The sequence below is a fragment of the Bos grunniens genome, chromosome 16 (genome assembly GCF_055505025.1).
Source record: "Bos grunniens cultivar Pamir isolate PY7600 chromosome 16, Bosgru_T2T1.0, whole genome shotgun sequence".
Taxonomy (NCBI): Eukaryota; Metazoa; Chordata; class Mammalia; order Artiodactyla; family Bovidae; genus Bos; species Bos grunniens.
In genome coordinates, this window is record NC_141180.1 from 21,789,499 (window position 1) to 21,808,057 (window position 18,559).

General features: G+C 42.9%; 1 long non-coding RNA gene across 4 annotated transcripts in view; it reads left to right on the top strand.

The window, feature by feature from the left end:
• Positions 1-18,559, top strand: part of LOC147356310 (uncharacterized) — a 567,448-nt gene that overhangs the window by 57,634 nt on the left and 491,255 nt on the right. For 3 of the 4 annotated variants that reach the window (XR_015142699.1, XR_015142705.1, XR_015142701.1), the window contains exon 6: positions 13,277-13,349. This is a non-coding gene — a long non-coding RNA (uncharacterized LOC147356310). Of the gene's footprint in view, positions 1-462; positions 779-13,276; positions 13,350-18,559 lie in introns of those variants that run through there. The other variant, XR_015142710.1, reaches the window with a different exon arrangement.

Here is an 18,559-nt window from a genome sequence, read left to right on the forward strand (position 1 = left end):
ACTTTTCACTTTCATGTGTTGGAGAAGGAAATGGCAACCCACTCCAGTGTTCTTGCCTGGAGAATCCCAGGGATGGCGGAGCCTGGTGGGGTGCACAGAGTTGGACACGACTGAAGTGACTTAGCAGCAAGGCATAGTAGGCCTTCAACAAATATGTGTCCAATCTGAACAAATAGATGGTTTATATTTCTAGTTCATACATTGGGGATGACTTCTATGACCTTCAGATTCCAGATTTATGTTTACGCTCTGAGAAGTATTCAGAAAATCAAGCGATAAGTGAAACCACCTCTCTCGGGCATTCTCTTGGCTCCATTGTCCATCCTTGCAAAGAAGCCCCGGGAGGGCCTAGAGGCCAATCTGGTAACTCATCCTGGCTGCGCCTTAGAATCACGTGGGGAGCTTTTGAAACATGTGGCTGCCGGTTGGGCCTCAACCCAGAACAATCAAATCAGACTCCCTGGGGGAGGAGCCTGGATGTTGGCAATTATCTGTTCAAATCCTCCCCAGGTGATTTTCATAGAATTCAGTGGTGAGAAGCGTGGGGCTAAGGCGTCTGTAGATGGGAAATGCGGGTGCTACCTGCCAGAAACCTTGGTGTGTGGTTGACCAGAGGCATAAAACCACAAGTCTATCCTGAAGGAGTGTGGAAGTGTCCGTCACCCTTCAGGTTGCCAGGGTTATTTTCCAGAGATCTCTCTAAGCTTGGAGTGAAGACATCCCCACCTGCGGCTGAGAGGAAGCTGGAAGCTCGGCTGCAGAGAGGAAGGAAGCTGTGGTAATGAACAGGCACTGAACTCCCAGTGGCTTCAGTGCTGTAATTTTGAGATTTCCTATAACCTGAGACTAGGTACCAAGGGGAGGGCGTGTGGGAGGGGATGGGCCACCACAGAGGTGGTCTCCTTGCAGGTGCTGAGCTGGGTCAGCGGAAGGCTCCACGCCTCCTGCAAGGGCGGCAGCGTTCTCTGGAGACCCGGCTCCCACAGCAGCGCCGGCTGCACGGCACTCCGGGACTCTCACTGTCGCTCTCTAACAAGCCCATTAAGATGATCAAAGAGTCACTGGAGAGTTCTAGGGGCCTCTGGAGAGTTTGGAGAGTGTGTCTGCGACCACGGGAGCATATACATCTTGCCCTGAACTGAACGGCCGAGGGAGGATCCGCTTGTACTTTCAGTAGGACCAGACTCTCAGCCATATAGCTCTGAGTGCTCCCTACTTAGCAGAAGCATCCTAGAAAAGATACCTGGCTTCTAGAGGCAGCGTGGCTCCTTCAGGGTCTAAGCTTTCCTTCAGCAAAGGATGTTGTTGGGTCCCCTGTGGAGTTTGGGGCTATCAGGGAAAATGTAGGTTCCAGGAAGGAAAATTTTTATTGTTCTTGAATCAGGAGAATTAGATTATCAATGTCAACCCTTCTCCAAAATGCATTTGCACTCACATTGCTCTCTGCTGCCTTCTCTAGAATCTCTCTGCAACCCACTTTCACCACACCATATCCCCTTCCTGTCTCCCTTCCTCCTCCCTCCCAAAGATTCCATCTCAACTGTTCCCGCTTGATAGAATCTCCCACAAAGGTGCATTTATTACTGACCAGCTTCTTTATCTTGGATAGTATATCACAAGTAGTCAAGACTATTGCTCTTGAAGGTAGTTTCACAGATTTAAGATGAAGAAACAGTATCCATATAGTTCCAGAGTCAAGGAAGTGTGATAGCCAGACAGTAAAAAGAAAAAAAAAATAAGACTGTTGGAGAGTAGAATTTTACTCACTAGAGCCAGCTTGGACTTTAGATATGAAACATTTGATTTATAGTTTCTATTTCATGCTGATAGAAAACTCTGCTTACCCTTATTGGAAGGTCAAATGTGTTGGGTTCTCTAGCTAAGGTAGTTGTTAAAATCTATTTCACATTCAAGGAAAAGGGTGCTTGTTATTCACCACATTCCTATTTTAATTATGATTTTCCTGGCACCATTTTTAACAAGAGGAACCGAAGGCCTGCAAGGAGTGATTTCTCCTATCAGTTCGTAAGCCTGCCTTTCCCCCTCCAAGGAGCTGCTCCAGCTCCACAGATGAAACACGATGGAGGATTGAGTGATTACCTGGCGGATCTGAACAGTGTGGAGTCAGCAGTCAATTAGAATAGTTCAATTATGAAAATCCTTTTCTCTCCCATCTTCTTTGCTCTAGAGAATGATCATCTTAACTCCTGTTGCTCCACTCACCCTGACTTGCAGCTCCTTCTCATCCTCCTCTCTACTTGGGTCTTGGCCCCCCCACCAGCCTAGCCCTTATCTTCCATGCCTCCTGGGCGAGGGAGTCCTCACCTTTGTCCTTTCCCAGGTGAATGGACTCAGAATTGAGCCGCCCTTCAATTCTCATGGCATTTCCCAGGTGTGAGCCCACATCTCTGAGACTGTATGGCAGGCTTCTAGAACTGCCCTTGTCTGAGACTCTCTTTGCACATCCTTTGGCTCCATGGGCTTTTTCATGGATGCTGGTGCTGCCTGTTCTTGCCGGCTTCCCTCATGAGGGACAGAGGCCTGTTCCTAGCCCGGTGTGAGGAGGGGGCCTGCTCCCAGGCACAGACCTCAGGTCCAGCACACAGCCCCACAGGATTTTTGGAAACAGCTGTGTCCCCTGACAACTGGCGCCTCCAGGGACTTCCTCTTCACCATAGTGTCAAGCACTTGCTTGTGTCTTGGTTAGAGGCAGCCAATCCCATATTTGATTGATCCCCGACTGTCAGCCACATCTTCACCACAGCAGCTATTTGGTTATACGCCTTAAACTGGTCTCTGGCATTTCTTGCTGGCAATATGAGCACCCTGTGCGTGTGTGTGAGTGTGTGTGTTAGTTGCTCAGTCATTTCCAACTCTTTATGACCCCATGGACTATAGCCTGCCAGGCTCCTCTGTCCATGGGATTTTTCAGGCAAGAATACTAGAGTGGGTAGACATTTCCTCCTCCAGAAAATCCTCGCAAATCAGGTATCCAACCCACGTCTCCTGCATTGCAGGTGGATTCCTTACCATCTGGGCCTCCAAGGAAGCCCGTGAACCACCATACTAGATATTTATTCCTTTATTCCCTCACTTAATACATGTTTATTGAGCACCTAGTATGCACCAGGCCCTCTGCTGGATGCTGGGCACTAAGAGTTAAACACTACACACATCTTACCCTTAAGGAATATGTGTTAGGTTGCCAGGGCGGCAGAGTACCGCAAACTGCGTGGCTTAACAATATGAACTTGTCCTCCATGGTTCTGGAGGCTGAAACTCTGAGGTCAAGGTGCTGACAGGGTGGAGTTCTTCTGAGGCTGTGAGCAAGCGTCTATTCTAGGCCCCTTTCCTAGACTCATTGATATCATCTTCTCCCAGCATCTTCACATTGTCTTCCCTCTATGCATGGTTGTGACTGTGTCCAAATTTGCCCTTTGTATAAGGACATCAGTCATGTTGGATTTGGGACCCACTCTGCTCTGGTATGACCTCCTATTAACTAATTACATCTACAGTGACTATTTCCAAATAAAGTCAAATTCTGAGATATGAGTGGGTGTGGTTGGGACTTCAACATACTGCTTCTGAGGGGCTGAATTTCACCCATAGAGGTAAGCAGGTCATTTTATGGGGGCAGTAATGGTAATAAGAAGTGTGTGTGTGTCTATATGTATATATATCAGTTCAGTTTAGTCGCTCAGTTGTATCTGACTCTTTGCAACCCCATAGACTGCAGCATGCCAGGCCTCCTGTCCATCACCAACTCGCGGAGTTTACTCAAACTTGTGTCCATTGAGTCAGTGATGCCATGCAACCATCTCATCCTTGGAGTCCCCTTCTTCTGCCTTCAGTCTTTCCCAGCGTCAGGGTCTTTTCAAATGAGTCAGTTCTTTGTATCAGGTGGCCAAAGTATTGGAGTTTCAGCTTCAACATCAGTCCTTCCAATAAATAATCAGGATCAATTTCCTTTAGGATGGACTGGTTGGATCTCCTTGCAGTCCAAGGGACTCTCAAGAATCTTCTCCAACACCACAGTTCAAAAGTATCAATACTTTGGTGCTGAGCTTTCTTTACAGTCCAATTCTCACATCCATACATGACTACAGGGAAAACCACAGCCTTGACTAGATGGACCTTTGTTGGTAAAGTAATGTCTCTGCTTTTGAATATGCTGTCTAGGGTGGTCATAACTTTTCTTCCAAGGAGTAAGCGTCTTTTAATTTCATGGCTGCAGTCACCACCTGCAGTGATTTTGGAGCCCCCAAAAGTAAAGTCTGCCACTGTTGCCACTGTTTCCCCATCTATTTGCCATGAAGGGATGGGACTGGATGCCATGATCTTAGTTTTCTGATTGTTGAGCTTTAAGCCAACTTTTTCACTCTCCTCTTTAACTTTCATCAGGAGGCTCTTTAGTTCTCCACTTTCTGCCATAAGGGTGGTGTTCTCTGCATATCTGAGGTTATTGATATTTCTCCCAGCAATCTTGATTCTACCTTGTACTTCATCCAGTCCAGAATTTCTTATGATGTACTCTGCTTATAAGTTAAATAAGCAGAGTGACCATATACAGCCTTGACGTACTCCTTTTCCTATTTGGAACCAGTCCAGTGTTCCATGTCCAGTTCTAACTGTTGCTTCCTGACCTGCATACAGATTTCTCAAGAGGCAGGTCAGGTGGTCTGGTATTCCCATCTCTTTCAGAATTTTTCACACTTTGTTGTGATCCACAGAGTCAAAGGCTTTGGCATAGTCAATAAAGCAGAAATAATGTTTTTTTGGAACTCTCTTACTTTTTCAATCATCCAGCAGATGTTGACAATTTGATCTCTGTTCCTCTGCCTTTTCTAAAAGCAGCTTGAACATCTGGAAGTTCACAGTTCATGTATTGTTGAAGCCTGGCTTGGAGAATTTTGAGCATTACTTTACTAGCGTGTGAGATGAGTGCAATTGTGTGGTAGTTTGAGCATTCTTTGGCATTGCCTTTCTTTGAGATTGGAATGAAAACTGATCTTTTCCAGTCCTGTGGCCACTACTGAGTTTTCCAAATTTGCTGGCATATTGAGTGCAGCACTTTCACAGCATCATCTTTCAGGATTTGAAAGAGCTCAACTGGAATTCCATCACCTCCACTAGCTTTGTTCATAGTGATGCTTCCTAAGGCCCACTTGACTTCACATTCCAGGATGTCTGGCTCTAGGTGAGTGATCACACCATCGTGATTATCTGGGTCGTGAAGATCTTTTTTGTACAGTTCTTCAGTGTATTGTTGCCCCCTCTTCTTAATATCTTCTGCTTCTGTTAGGTCCATACCATTTCTGTCCTTTATTGAGCCCATCTTTGCATTAAATGTTCCCTTGGTATCTCTAAGTTTCTTGAAGAGATCACTCATCTTTCCCATTCTATTGTTTTCCTCTATTTCTTTGCACTGATCACTGAGGAAGGGTTTCTTATCTCTCTTTGCTATTCTTTGGAACTCTGCATTCAAATGGGTATATCTTTCCTTTTCTTATTTGCCTTTTGCTTCTCTTCTTTTCAGACCTATTTGTAAGGCCTTCTCAGACAGCCATTTTGCTTTTTTGCATTTCTTTTTTGTGGGGATGGTCTTGATCCCTGCCTCCTGTACCGTATCACGAACCTCCATCCATAGTTCATCAGGCACTCTATCAGATCTAGTCCCTTAAATCTATTTCTCATTTCCACTATTTAATTGTAAGGGATTTGATTTATGTCATACCTGAATGGTCTAGTGGTTTTCCCTACTTTCTCTGATTTCAGTCTGAATTTGGCAATAAGGAGTTCATGGTCTGAGCCACAATCAGCTCCCAGTCTTGTTTTTGCTGACTGTATAGAGCTTCTCCACCTTTGGCTGCAAATAATATAATCAGTCTGATTTCGGTGTTGACCATCTGGTGATGTCCATGGGTAGAGTCTTCTCTTGTGTTGTTGGAAGAGGATGTTTGCTATGACCAGTGAAAACATATATATATATGTTTACAGTGGACCTAGTGAGTGGAGATTAGTTCTCTTCACTTTTCAGAGTAGACACACCCTCACAGCAGCTAATATGTATCATGTGATAACTATGTACCAGGCATTGTTTGTGTCTCCTGAGAATATCCTACGTGTTGAACACTATCCAGTGATTTATGTGCATTGACATAACCCTGCGAAGAAACTGAGGCCCAGAGAGGTTATGTAAACAGACCAGCTTCATACAGTAAGGGATGAGAAGCAGATCACGTATATTTTATCCGGAGTGAATCACTTAAACTTTTTATCCCCCACCTCCCTGTAGCACCAGGCTCTAATATTACGGATCTCACTATTGTTTTAGATCTTGCCCCTCACAGGGTGAGGCTTACAGAGATTACCCTGTAAGGCAGCTCTCTGAGTCAGGCCTGCAGAAGCCCTATTGCTCCAGGCTTTTCATCCCTGTGAGCAGAACCTCACCCCTTTGGGCCTTTAAAATAAGCACCCCCCATCCATCTCGGGTTCTATTGGTTACCTGTGCTATATCTTTCAAATATAGTTCTACTCATTTGCTAACTTGCTTAGTGTTTCTCTTCCCGATAGAGTACAAGCCTCATGAGGACAAAGAACCAGTGTTACTGGTGCCTAGCACCCTGCCTGGACCATAGAGGCTTTACGGAAAGACCTATGGGTAAATGGAATCCGCTACAGATAAAGCAGATTTCTTTGGAGCCTTCTCCAAAACGAGATTTTGGTAACGCACAGGGCACGAAATGACTCTAGGAACTCTGGGAACTCATAATAGATAATTGAGTAAAAATTAGACACTTAGAGCATCCTCGCTGGTCCCTGGCACAGCTGCAGAGGACACTGAAGATGTGACTCCTTGCACCAAAGTCTCATTACAGCGATTACTGATAATTATCATCCTAAGTGGAGCAGAGAACCTTTCTACAGCTCTTGCATTGTAGCTACAGGTTTCAATTTCACTTAAAGTATTGATTTCCCTCCCAGAACCCCATCCGCATTTTTTCTTCTAACAGTGGTCCTCTCCTGCTGCTTTGTAGGAACAGGTTGTATGTTCCAGGCACACTTGACTGGACTGAGTTCATGTGGAGGGGAGTAATTTATGGACTAGGCATCCCTGAGGTGGTGGAGTCAGGGCAGGTTGCTGGTGTTGGAAGGCCTGTGTTCTTACCCCGGGATACATATAACTCATACTTTATTTTGAGATTGGGTGTCCTCATTTGGGTGAAAAGGGTAAAATAATTTCTGTCCTGCCCGCTTCACAGACTGTTAGAGTTCAATTAAGATAATGCACAGAAAGCATTATGACCCAGCATGTGTGTGTGCGTACACACATGCTAAATTGCTTCACTTGTGTCTGACTCTTTGTGACCCTATGGACCTCAGTCCTCCAGGCTCCTCTGTCCATGGGATTCTCCAGGCAAGAGTACTGGAGTGGGTTGCCATGCCCTCTTCCAGAGGATCTTCCTGACCCAGGGATCAAATCTGCATCTCTTATGTCTCCTGCATTGGCAGGCAGGTTCTTTTCTACTATCACCACCTGGGAAGCCCTCGTGACCCAGCATAGTGATTAGTGAAGTCGCTCAGTCGTGTCTGTCTCTTTACGACCCCATGGACTGTAGCCTACCAAGCTCCTCTGTCCATGGGATTTTCCAGGCAATAGTACTGGAGTGGATTGCCATTTCCTTCTCCAGGGGATCTTCCTGACCCAAGGATCGAACCCGGGTCTCCCACATTGTAGACAGATGCTTTACCATCTGAGCCACCAGGGAAGTCCTGACCCAGCATATCCACATGTATAGAGTAATAACCTGGTAGCAGCATGGCAGAGTGGAAAGAACAGGAGCATTGGTATCTGACACATGGGCTCAAATTTCACTGCTTATTAGCTGTGACTTAAGTTATTGAAAAATCTGTGTTTCCATTTGTCATCTGTGAAATGGGAAGAATAATATCAACTTTACATGCATATGAGGGCTAAAGGGAATGATAGTTGAGCGGCTCTTGGCATTTAGTAGGTGCAGTAGTAATAGTCTTCCTATTTGTTTTACTTTCTTACTTAGATAATGCCCTTCTATCAGTACTATATTGCTGTCATAACAAATTGCCACAGAGTTAGTGGCTTAAAACAATACAAATTTGTTATCTCATTGATCTTTAGGTCAGAAGTCTAGTGGGCTTGGCTGGTTTCTCAGACTATCTGACTGAAATGAAGGTGTATTGGCAGGCTCTGGGAGATGATCTGCTTCTAGGCTCATTCAAACTGTTGGCAGGATTGAAGTACCTCTGGTTGTAGGACTGAGGTCACCATTTCCTTTTTGGCTGGTGGCTGGGGAGTTGTTCTCAACTTCCAGAGGTTGCATACATTGCTAGGCTTATGGCTCCCTTCCTCCATCTTCAAGCCAGCCATGGCTGCTGGACTCCTTATATCAGATCTTCTGACCTTCTCTTCTGCCTCTCTTCCCTTTTTAAGAGCCTAAGTGATTATGTTGGGCCCACCAGAAGATCCAGAGCCCTATTTTGGGATCAGTAAACATAAATAGGTCCATTTTGCCACGTGACCATTTTGTGACAGTTTAACACACAAAAGTTCCAGGGATAAGAATGTGGGCATCTTTGGTGACCTTTATTCTTCTTACTACCACCCTATGTTGATATCCTATTGCTTCATATGTATTAACACTACTTCCTCAATAAGATCTAATATTCAAGGTACTCATTCAGTGCCTGGCATAGAGTAAGCGCTTGACAAATATTAGCTTCAATTTTTGCTATTGATAAGCAGTTGGCAACAAGTCTTTTAATTTTCCCACCAGTCCTAGCATATCCACCTGGCTGAGGGAATATCACCTTTACTCTCTATTTTCATTATCTCCAGAAAGTGTTTTTGGTCACAGCCCTCGCCCACTAGGCTGGGTTCAGTGCCAATCCTTTGTGTTAATGAATCATAGGACTTAACTTTGTTTAATTTCCCTTGCATCTCTCCTTATAACTCTTCCATCAGACTCTCAGCTTTTTGAGAACAGAAACTAATGCTTTTACTTGTATCATTTAGTAGAGTTTCTGGTATACAATAGATGCTCAATAAATGCTTATTGAATACATGAATGATGAGAATCTATTACACACTTAAAAATAATTGATCAAATAATTACTGGTTGGAATGCATCACTTGTACAACAAAAATATTGAAACACTCAAGGGGAAATGTATGTACCTGGATGCTGTACTTTCTAAGAGACTTGTCTTTACACAGAGGTTTCTTGAAAGATAAATATAGGTTGTGTTTGTGATTCTCTAGGCAGATCTTGTGGAGGAAGGCAGTACTGAAATTGCTGCAGACTTGTGGTAAAAATGGCTTGGAATTCACTGAATGATTTTGCCACTTTTTTTCTCTGAATGCATCAGAGAACAAACAAATACAGAATTGAAATCAAGCCATATCAGCTTGGCTTACTTCTCATTTGCTTACTTACTGGGACTTATTATATCTAACAGCAAAATTGGACCCTAGTGTTATTTCTCTTGGAAATTCTAAGTAGCTCTTCCTTCTGCTTTTTCCCTCCCACATGTCGAATGCTCATTTTCTATCCATTTTGTGAAGTCTCTTAACAATACCGCAAAGAGACAGTGGTCAATAATGATCAAATAAGAGCAATGTTCATAGCATGATATACTTACTGTTGATGTCTGTATGCTTGTTTTCAGCATTTAAAAATTTTATCTATTTCAGTTTGTTACATTGATTCCAGATCAGCCAGGAGGCTGGCTCCTCTTGCCTGGGCCTGAATCCGTTCACAGCTATTTTGAGCTTGGCTGGTCCTTTTGCAATAATTGCTCCCACTCAGGGACTTGGGTCTTTTGATATTTATTTTTAGGTTCAATATAGTCACCATTATTTTAAAGGAACAGTTTTATTATCTGAAACAAACAACCACAAATAAAAAATTGGAGCCAAATCACAGGTCTCAGGACTCAGATGAGGAGTAAAGAAAAATTGTGTGGAGCTATAAATGCTTTCTTCACAGTTTTCCTTCTATTGGGCTGGGGCACATTTTCTGCCATCACAGACCAGTGTTTGGACATCAGATTATGTCTTGATATAGTAAATGTGCTGCCCTCTAGTGGACGGCTGAGAACCCTAGTTTCCTTTGGATTCAGTGCTCCCGTTTTGGAATCTCAGTCCAGCTCGGGTGTGTGGCTTACTTGTGTCACTGAACCATTTTAGGGAAGGTGGTTCTCAAAAGGCACCACTTCTGGTTGATCACTCTTGCACAATTACTTTCAATTCAGAAAATGTTTCTTGAACATTCCCTGTGTACCAGACATCAGTCAAGGTACCTGATAAATACACAGACATCTAATACATGGTTCCTGATTTCAGAAGCTTATGACTTTGTAAAGAAGACAAACTTATACAAGAATAAGTAGAATGGGAAGCTGACTCTGTGAAGTTCTACAAATCCAAGGAATTTTTAAGTGCTATGTATGTAGTGGCACGGCCAAAGAGGGCTAGGACTTAGTACTGGACCAATGGTTGGCTCAGTGCCTGACTCAGTGGTGAGTGTTTCGTAGTGTGATATGTATGATTGTGAGAAGGTTCTGTAATTAGAACATGGTCAGTGGTGTCAGGAAGGGCTGCAGCCAGAAACTTACTGGCATCTTCCTCTCCTGTCACACTCTGACCATTTCTAGGGCCACACTGGATGACCTCAGCTGCAGCATAATAGCTGGCAGCATGGTCAGGAGCAACACACTGGCAAACCGTCCAGCAAGACCGTGTCCATTAACCGACGTGACAGGCTGATGTGCCACACATAGCAGGGCTATGCGAGCCTATGTGTGTGTATGTGACGGCCCAGCCTGCTGACATGAAAAGTAGGCACTAGGGACCCATCCATCGGAGAAGGCGATGGCACCCCACTCCAGTACTCTTGCCTGGAAAATCCCACGGACGGAGGAGCCTGGAAGGCTGCAGTCCATGGGGTCGCGAAGAGTTGGACACGACTGAGCGACTTCACTTTCACTTTTCACTTTCCTGCATTGGAGAAGGAAATGGCAACCCACTCCAGTGTTCTTGCCTGGAGAATCCCAGTGACGGGGGCGGGGGGGCCTGGTGGGCTGCCATCTATGGGGTCACACAGAGTTGGACACGACTGAAGCAACTTAGCAGCAGCAGCAGCAGCAGCAGCAGGGACCCATCAATACCAGCAACTTAGGAGGAAAAGGAGAAGGTGGGAGATGTGGGTAGAGTGGTCATGGAGGAGCAGTCATTAGGGTTTGGGCTGTCGTAGGGACTCTGACTTCCATTCTGAGTAAGGGGGAAGCTATGGCAGGGTTTTGAGGAAGGGGTGCTATAACCTGTTAAAGTTAGTGAAGCAGTCAGCCTGAGTGTTGGGTTGAGAATACACATCATCAGGGAAAGACAGAAGCAGGGACACCAGTTAGGAGGCCCTTTAAGTAATTCAGGTGAGAGATGATGGTGGCCTGGATCAGGGTGGTAGATTGGGGTTATGAGAAGTGGTCAAATTCTGGATACAGTTTGAATGAAGAGCTGATAGAATTTGCTAATGGACTAAATATGGGGTATGGGAGAAGTAGAAGAATCACAAAGGGTGCTAAGATTTTTGGCCTGAGTAACTTGAAGAGTGAAGTTGCCATGAGCTGAGCTGGGGAGGCCTGAGGGAGGAGGTTGAGGGAAAATGAAAGTTCAGATGTCTCTTCGATGTCTCTGTGGAAATTGTGAGCACTCAGTCTGGTGTTCAGAGGAGAGGTGTGGGCTGGAGATGCAAACGGAGAAGTTGTCAGCACAGTACATAGTGTTTAAAGCTAGAAAGACTGTGTGAAGTCACCCAGGGTATGACCATTGGTCAAGAAAAGAGAGCCAAGTACCTGAGCCATGAGATTCATTTAGAGTCACACTTGAGTTCTCAACTCTGACAATCCCAGAAGGAAAGGGAAAGATCGACCTTGTCTTTTCCCAATTTATTTGACCATGGAGCCTGCTTTCCCTCTGTGTGACTGTGGGATTGCTGTTTCATTGAACACATTTTCGAGAAGGCCACATTAGGCTTCTTAGGGCCATAAGGGGAGGAACTTTCTATGATCTACTAAGGAGTTTGGACTTTATCTTGTAGGTGGTGGGAGGTCCCTGAGGGATTTTAAGAGAGGAAGTAACAGGGTGGTATAGTTTTGTGGCAGTGTGGAAGGTAGTTTGGGGAGGGGAGTCTGAAGGAAGAAGACAAGTGAAGAGGTGATTGCAGTGGCCTAGGTGAAAGATGATGAAGCCCTGAAAAGAGCCTTTGGGAATGGAGAGAAAGATTCAGATGAAATGAATATTTAGGAAGTTTAAAATCTATAAAATTTGAAGAGCAATTAGCAATAGTATGTGATGAAAAAGATTCTATGATAACCCTGAGGGTTCTGGCTTACATAGGATTTTCTATAATTACCTATATCCCTTGGAGAGGTCTATCAATGCAAGCTATAAACCAGCATTTCATGTAACTAACTTTTATTTTTAACAAGGTTCCAGTTATATTTTATTTTACAAGGAAAAAAATGGGAATCAATTGACTGCTCAAACAATGCTGCCTTCTTTTTTTTCATTCATAAAGTCATACTGGTTTTACTAATCCAAAAATGCTTAAAAATGATACTTAATAGAGTGAATGTAATTGATCCATTTGAATGTGCTGGGAATTATGATGGTATTTTCTTTAACATTAAAAGTTATATTTTTGGAATTGGTATGTTTTAATCTTTTGTATACATACTACAGATCTAAGAAGAAAGCAGATTACACTGACTAGAAAAATGTTCCTAGGGCTTTGGTTAAGAACCTTGGATGTATGCCTGGGCCCTGTTTTCCAACACTGATAAAAAGTGGGAGACATTCCAGTATTGCTTATTTTGATTGTTCTATGTTCAGAATGCTGGCTGAGAAATGCTGGCATTCCTCTGCCTACTTCATGGACCCTGGAAAGAAAGGAGGCTTCTTTATGGTAGTGGTGGCATGTCCATAGCCTTTTAAATAATCTCTTGCCTGCAATGGTGGCATCTCCTGAATAGCTTAGGCTCCAAAAACTGAATTGAAGAGGACCAAGTCATTTAGGGTTATGCAAATGATGAATAATGTCATATCTTGACTATTAATGAAGTGCAGAAGAAAGACCTTCAGATCAACACCTAAGTAATTCTTCAGAAAAAAATGAACATTTTTGGGGGGGATAGTAAATATTCTGTTTAAAAATATTTTTGGTTTTCTTCTCTCTAGGCACATGTTGGATTGAATCTCCTGATCTGCATTATAAAAGACTGGTCATGTGACTGACTTCAGCCAATGAAATGTAAGTGGAAGTGATGCGCATCACCTCTGGATGAGAGTCAGTCAGAGCCAGTGTGTAATTTGCTTTATTTCCTTTCTGTCGTCATGGTGCCCAGTGATGCTTCAGATGACGGAGGCTCTATTGGGTTTTGTTCTTGAGGAAGGCAATGTGGGGATGAATGCCTACACGATTTGTAAGCTTAATTATTTTAAGTGATTGAGATTTGGGGCCTGTTTGTTATAAAGCTCGTTCTGACTAATACACTTGTAATCCTTCATTTACATATTTAAAAATACTGCTTATATTTTCTGATTACCATATGTTCATTGTAGAGAATTTTGAAAATACATAACAACACAAAAAAGAAATATTCACTGAAATCACCTACATAGAAATAGTTCCTGTTAATATTTTGAGGCATTTTTTTTTTCTCTCATATATTCATGTTAAAAAAATCGAGATCACATTATATACACAATACTGCTTTTTTACTTCATATTATAGCAATAGTCTTTAAAATATAGAAATAATCCTGTATAGTATTAATTGGTGAAGGAGTGTTGTAATCTATTTTTTGTATTTATATCATATAATTTAGAACAAAGTTGTATTTTATTTTTGTACTTTTTCTTGCTGTAAATAACATTCTGGTGAAATATTTATATCCATCTTTTCTTGGATTGCTGCTTATTTCCTTAGATTAGATCGTAGAAGGGGAATTATTGGGCCCAGGAGTATGCATATTTTTTATAATTTGCTACATATTGCAAAATCTCCCAGGAGAAAGGTTGTACCAATTAACACTCCAGCAGTGAGAGATGGGCCATCTTGCCACCCCTGTTGAGTATTCAAATTCCTTTTAATCTCTGTTAATTTGATAGGTGAAAATGCTATCTTGTTTTATATTTGCATTTCTCTGATTGCAAGTGATGTAGAACATTTATTTCATATGTTTATGAGTCATTTGCATTTTTTCTTTTGGGAATTGTCTAAATGGATTCTCAAGTCCCCCTAACGCCCAAACTGTTAAACAGAAAGCAACACAGGAAACCAGAAGCGCAGTTCTGCTGCCACAGAGCCTCGGCACACGTGTTTTGAAGTGTGAGCATCGAACAGGCTTCTCTTATTCCCTCTCATCATGCTTGATTATTTTCTCCGCAGTCATCTCTCTGCACAGCCCATGTCTCCCTCAAGCCTTGGTCTCCCTCCAAGCATCTTATTGCACCAGGCTGTAGTCATGCCTGAACCTGAAATTGTGAAGAGGGAAGGACAAATGTGATCAAAGTTAGTTTTGAGTGGAAGAACATTATTGTGGAAAAAATCCCTGAAGCGTCCCCCTTATGAAGGTCCCTCACTACCGACTGGTATGTTCCCAAAGCAAAGAGGTGGTGGGCACATCCTCTCCTAAAGGGTCAATGATTAACAGCACAGACTGCCTCTCTGGCTTTAGGCTTGAATCTACTGTCCCTGGTGATAAAGCTTAAATTACTCTTCCTGGAAGCATTCTTATTTATTTCATAGACATTGCATTACCCCTGATTGTCTATTTGGTGCTTTTAAGAAGAGAGAAGAAAGAATCTAAATTTCCCCAAAGTGAGTGTTACTTTTTAGCTACTGTGAGATAAAAGACAGATTGAAATGGAGCCAGAGGGACCTGCCCTTCACCCTCCATCTTCATCGGAGTTGGAAGCTCACATTGGTATGTCAGGCAGCAGCTGGCAGGCTCTTTTATCATCATTAATTGTCCGCTGAGTTGTCACAAGGAGAGACTAGAATTCGAGTTTAATTACATCTGTATCATCTCTGATAAAGTTCAGGAGATTCTGGTGGTGCAAAACAGGCATGGGCCAGTGATGTGCCAAGGATACTCTGCAAAGCAGAAACCATGTGTATTCTTGAGTGGGGAAAAAGGTGAATTAGCTGAATTCTGAGGGAAATCAGGTGTTATCAAGGCTGGACAACTCTCGTGAGATATGGTGATGGAGAAGATGGGGGAGGGAAGCTGCTGATGGCATTGAGCTGGTTAAGGGTGATTCGATTTCTGTGGAGCAGGTGTAGGGGACTTTCCAGGGAACAAAGATTCATCCAAGGAAATTTGCTTGTCTTTATGGACAAGAATCTACTGCCAGTGAAGGAGCAAAGACATATGTTGGGTTTTCTTTGAAGAAAATACAATAGCACTCCCACTCCCATTTCTTTTCTTCAGATGGTCTCTGATTTAGTTCTGGAAATATGTGCTGGTGTAGAGTGTGGCTTAAGTGACAAACCGGCTTTGACTAAAAGAAGAACTAAACTACAGTTTAGCAGAAATGGTTCAGAGTAGGTAGCATGGGAGCTGAGTGTATCTGTAGCTCATTGTTTCATGAAATAGTCAACAAGGGCTAAGAACCTTCATCACACTGCGGCAATGGCCCTTCTGCCTGGCTTAGCCACACAAGGTCGCATTCTGATCTTGTATCAGTCCTTATGACCTTCTGCTTCTGGTGCTTTCATTATTGACTGAACCTTCTGCCTCAGAATAAACTTTGGCCTCTGCTCTGTTTCCCTTCATTGGGGCATGGATCTTGTGCTCCAGATTGTGAACCACTAGGCTTCATCTTAACTCTCACTTTCTGAAAGACAATCTGAAGCTCTTTCAAGAGATAGCTCTTGTAGAATTAAGTGTTTTCAAAGAATCATATTGATTGGCCATCTGGCCCTCTGCTTTTCAAAAGGATAATTTTAGTGTGACTCTCATATCTTAGGAAGAACAATTTATTTTAGTCCTTAGCCCTCTTTCAGCATTAAAAAAGAGTAGATCATATAAATGCAACTTGAAAAATCTAAGAAGAATAATTATACATGGATGTATGTATCTCTGTACACAATAAAAGGGCTTTGCCTACATTCTAGATCTCCAGTGAAGTGTTATGGTCTTTTATGTTAGGTCTCTTATACAAACCACTAAACTAATCTTTGTTCTGATTTTTACAGTCAGGTACAAAACTGGTGGTTCACTTAGTAAAGAATCTGCCTGCAATGCGGAGACCTGGGTTCGATCCCTGGGTTAGGAAAATCTCCTGGAGGAGGGCGTGGGAACTCACTCCAGTATTCTTGCCTGGAGAATCCCCATGGACAGAGGAGCCTGACAGGCTACAGTCCATGGGGTTGCAAAGAGTCAGACATGACTGAGTGACTAAGCACAAAACTCACAGGGGTAAGTTTGGAAAAACAGGTACATCAAAATCAGAGTGCTCAGAATTTAAAATATGTTGATGAAGTATAGATACATAAGAAGATTAAAGTTAAATACAAAAAAATATATATGTATACACACACACACACACATATGCATGCTCAGTTGTGTGACTCTTTGTGACCCCATGGACTGCAGCCTGCCAGGCTCCTCTGCCCATGAATTATCCTGGCAAGAATACGGAAATGAATATATATATATATATATGCCAAAATTTTTATGTGATTGTAAGTTTCTTGAAGTCAGAGGTTCTATATTTGTATTTCTGTACAACAATATCAGGGTACTAGGGACAGGGTAGATGCTCAGTAAATATGTACTAAATGTATAGAATATTTACTGAGTATGTTAAGTAGCTGTTAGGAGAAGGCAATGGCACCCCACTCCAGTACTCTTGCCTGGGAAATCCCATGGATGGAGGAGCCTGGTAGGCTACAGTCTATGGGGTTGCGAAGAGTCGGACTCAACTGAGAGACTTCACTTTCACTTTTCACTTTCATGCACTGGAGAAGAAAATGGCAATCCACTCCAGTATTGTTGCCTGGAGAATCCCAGGGACGGGATCCTGGTGGGCTACTGTCTATGGGGTCGCACAGAGTCAGACACGACTGACATGACTTAGCAGCAAGTAGCTGTTATAGTTACCATATGCTCTGGTGGGCTAATCATGTTAATTGAGATGTAGACAGAAGTAGAAGTAGGTGTGGTGCACTAGATACTGAGCTATTATTGAGTGCATTCCACTTTACAGAAGTCATCAGGGTGCCCCTGAGGTCACAGAACAGAGGCACCTGCCTCTGGGCTGGGTTTGTACTACAGGGGCAGCTAGCTGGGTGTAATTCACGCAGGCCTCTGATAAAGGGGAAAGATATGTAAACCCATATAACCATGGAGTGAAGTCAGGTAATAATCACTTTCTTTGTCTCCCACTACTTTCTTTTCTTTTTTTTTTTAGTTGAAGTATATTTGATTTACAAGGTTGTGTTAGTTTCTGGTATACAGCAAAACGATTCAGTTATACATATATATGTGCATATATACACACATATTCTTTTTCAGATTCTTTTACACTATGATCTATTATAGGATATTGAATATAGTTTCCTGTGCTCTACAGTAGCACCTTACTGATTCTCCGTTTCACATGTACTAGTTTGTATCTGCTAATTCCAATTTATCTCCTCCCCCCTTCCTTTGGTAACCATACGTTTGTTTTCTATGTCTGTGTTTTTGTAAATACGTTTTTGTTTTTGTAAATTGTTTCTGTTTTTGTAAATAAGTGCATTTGTATCATTCTTTTAGATCCCACATATAAGAGATATCTTAGGATATTTCTCTTTGTCTGACTGTCTTTACTTAGTATTATCACATTCAGGTTCACCCATGTTGCTGCAGATGCCATCATTTCACTCTTTTTATGGCTAAGTAATAGTCCACTGTATGTTTGTACCACATCTTCTTAATCCATTCATCCATCAATGGGCACTTAACCTGCTTACATGTCTGGGTTATTGTAAATATGCTGCTATGAACACTGGGGCTCATGCATCTTTTCAAATCAGAGTTTTCTCCAGATATATACCCAGGATTGCTGGATCATACGGGAACTTTATTAGTTTTTAAGAAACCCCTTAGAAAGGCAGTTTTCCATTCTTACTGCCTTTCCAAGTCCTTTCTATGGGATTATTTTTTCCTCTGTCCCCAAAGAAATACAGGCAGGCCCTGTCACTCTTCTGTCCAAACCAGAGCAACACAAATAGTTCTCCCATCACTTCAAGTCACACAACATCCTGTTAGGATGGTAACGAATGTATCTAGTCCTGCTGCTGCTGCTAAGTCGCTTCAGTTGTGTCAGACTCTGTGAGACCCCATAGACGGCAGCCCACCAGGCTCCCCCGTCCCTGGGATTCTCCAGGCAAGAACACTGGAGTGGGTTGCCATTTCCTTCTCCAATGCATGAAAGTGAAAAGTGAAAGTGAGGTCGCTCAGTAGTGTC